General features: G+C 40.8%; 1 protein-coding gene across 1 annotated transcript in view; it reads right to left on the bottom strand.

The window, feature by feature from the left end:
* LOC128247612 (uncharacterized) overlaps positions 1-3049 on the bottom strand; it is a 44942-nt gene that overhangs the window by 25167 nt on the left and 16726 nt on the right. The window lies entirely within an intron of this gene.

Here is a 3049-nt window from a genome sequence, read left to right on the forward strand (position 1 = left end):
TATATAAGTCAGTAAATAGTGGGGTTTATGTTTGTAAAGATCTACATACATAAACTTGTTTATATCCCTCTGTATATTTATAACCATTACCTTTTAGCATAATGTTATACATATTTCCTTTATTTCATTTGTGGTCTCCTTATGTTCTCTCCTTCTTTCCACGTTTTCCTTTGTATACCTACTTATTTTTATTTTTATTTTTTCTCTTTCCCCTTTTTAACCCTTTTCCCCCTTTCTCTCTTTTTTTCTCCTTATTTCTTGTTTTCTATTTGTTCTCCTCATAGGTACACATATATACTTGCACCACACCTACCTTTTGTATATCTGGATATATGCATGGTTATATATATAGTTGCACATGTGTATAGGGGTTGAGTCTTATGCCTATGGATGTGTGCATGCACCTTTGGACACACAGGTATATTTGTGTATATACTTACATACAAAGGAATGTCTCCAAGCTGTACATGCATGCTCAGTTGTGGCATTTAAACATGTTTGCATGAGTGTGTGTGTGTATATATACATATGTTGATACAATGGGTGTGAAGTGTGTGCATGTGCGTGGGTGCATGGGTGTGTATATATACTGTGAGGTAGATCATTGGTCAGCAGCATCACTGCCAACTATCCACTAAGAAATCAATACTTCAGAGTCAGCTAGTCTTTATCTTTACATATTCTTACTTCTTGACCATTTATTTCTTCAAAAATTTGTTTGTTTTTTTTATTATCTTCTTCTGGCTTTGTTATTCATTTCAACTCGCATCTGTGATGAGTTAACTTGGATATTCCAAGCAACATTGTAACTTCATTTAATTAAGGTATTCTCAGCCTGATGATTAGCAAAGTTGAGTACTCCCTATTGAGTAATTATTACATCAGAGGATCAGCTAGCTAAGAAACATATGTAGTCTGCATTTTACCTGTTCCACTTCCTCAATTTGAATATGATTTTGACCTTCCTCGGTCTTGTCAATGATGGATACTTGACTGCTAGAGATAGCAGTGATTCATCTCCCCTCCAGTAATATACAGAATAACAGTACCAGGATTCAGACTCCATAGTTCTCTGAGTTTCAAGCATGATTCTAATTTTCAGCCATTGAAGCTTGAATGAGAGGCCAGTTGAAGAGAGTCGATGTCTCTTAGAGACGTTAGCATGCAATTGGTCAAGACAGGTTAAGCAGTGTCATCGTTTGATGTTGGAATTTCAGCGACAATTACTTGAAAAATGCCGCATGGTGAACAGGAAATTGACACGTGGTTGGAAGTGGGGTGGAGAAGTAGGAAGGGGTAGTAGATGTGCAAGAATATACGTATGTATATGTGTGTATGTATGTGCCTATATATCTGCATGTGCACGTCTGCATCCATGCAAGTGTGTGTACACATGTTTGTGTGTGTTTGTACTTATGCTAGTGTGTGTGTGTGTGTGTGCGTGTGCGCATCTACACTCACACATCCACACTCACAGATATACATGCACACTCACATGCATGCAAGCACACACACACGTGCACACATGCACACACACACTAGCATAAGCACAAACACATTCATACACATTTCTTCATTAGGCTTCCACATAGGTTGGCCCTTTATAGGGACGACAGCTTGGCTATCTCAAGCCATATGAATGGCTATGCCATGGATAGGCTCAGAAAGGACTTGATAAAAGTATTCAAAGAGTTCGGCCTGTTCATAATAGTTACCACCAACCTGACTACAGTCGATTTCTTAGATGTAACCTTAGACCTGAGCATGGGCAAATACTACCCTTACAAGAAGCCTAATGAAGAAACAGTATACATCCACAAGAGCTCTAACCACCACCACCCACTGTAATTGGAACCTGGTTTCAGGCATTAGCAAATGGGTATCTAAACTCTCAGCTTATAGGGAGATCTTTAATAGAACTGCCCCTCCTACTACAACAGTGCTTTGGCTAGGAGCAGATTTTCTGAGAAGCCCACGTATGTGGACGATTCCCAGACCCCCTCTCCTTACCCCAAGAGAATTAGGAAATGGAAAACTATCTGGTTTAACCCCCATTTAACCTAGAAGTTTCTACCAATGTAGCCAGAGGTTTCCTGTCGTTAATTAAAAAAACATTTCACCAGAGGCCATAAGTATTACAAACTCTTCAATCCACATAATGTCAAGGTAAGCTACTCCTGCTTAGACAACATTGAATCTAACATTGGATGCATCAGTAGACATAAAACTGCACCCACACAACTCCCAACCCCAACCTGCAACTTCCGAAACTTTCTAGAGAACAGGTGGTGACCTGTCCTCTAGGAAGATCCTGCCTCTCAAGGGCTGTAGTATACAGAGCCACCCTTACACTATCCAATGGCATCACTAGGCACTGTACAGGTATGACATCCAATGACTTCAAGGGAAGGTTCTCCCAGCACATGCACTCATTCAGATCCAAAGATAGAGAGAACTCCACTTCGCTGTCATGCTTTCTCTGGAGACCCCATGACTGCTGAGACAAACACCCAGCAGAAACTGGACTATTGTCGACAGAGCACCACCATATTCACCTGGCGCCCATAATTACCAGCTCTGCCTCTGTGAGAAACTGCATATCATCTACCAACCCATAGTATCCATCAACAAGAAATATGGTCTTTCCTATTGCTGTCACCAGAAATATGCCCTTTTGGTAAATTTCAAGTTACTGGCTGCCAACAACCCAGATATATCTCATTAGTACCAGCTGCCTCCCTGCACTACCTGCACCAAGGTCACCGTCACCAGCTAATTCCCATGAACAACACCACAAGTCACCAATCTCCAACACTTCTTTATACCTTTCTACCTGCATACTCACATCTCTTGCACATAACCACATGAGGGTGTATGTGCATGCACACATGTGCATGCATGTGTGTATACATCTGCTCATTGTATGCATGCATGGGGATATATGCATGCTGGTATGCATATGAGCACACATGCCTCTGTGTGTGTGTGCTTGCATGTGCATGTACTCATGTGCATATACACATGTAAATAAACACATGCATGTGTATAT

This window comes from Octopus bimaculoides, chromosome 4 (genome assembly GCF_001194135.2).
Source record: "Octopus bimaculoides isolate UCB-OBI-ISO-001 chromosome 4, ASM119413v2, whole genome shotgun sequence".
NCBI classification, from domain to species: Eukaryota; Metazoa; Mollusca; class Cephalopoda; order Octopoda; family Octopodidae; genus Octopus; species Octopus bimaculoides.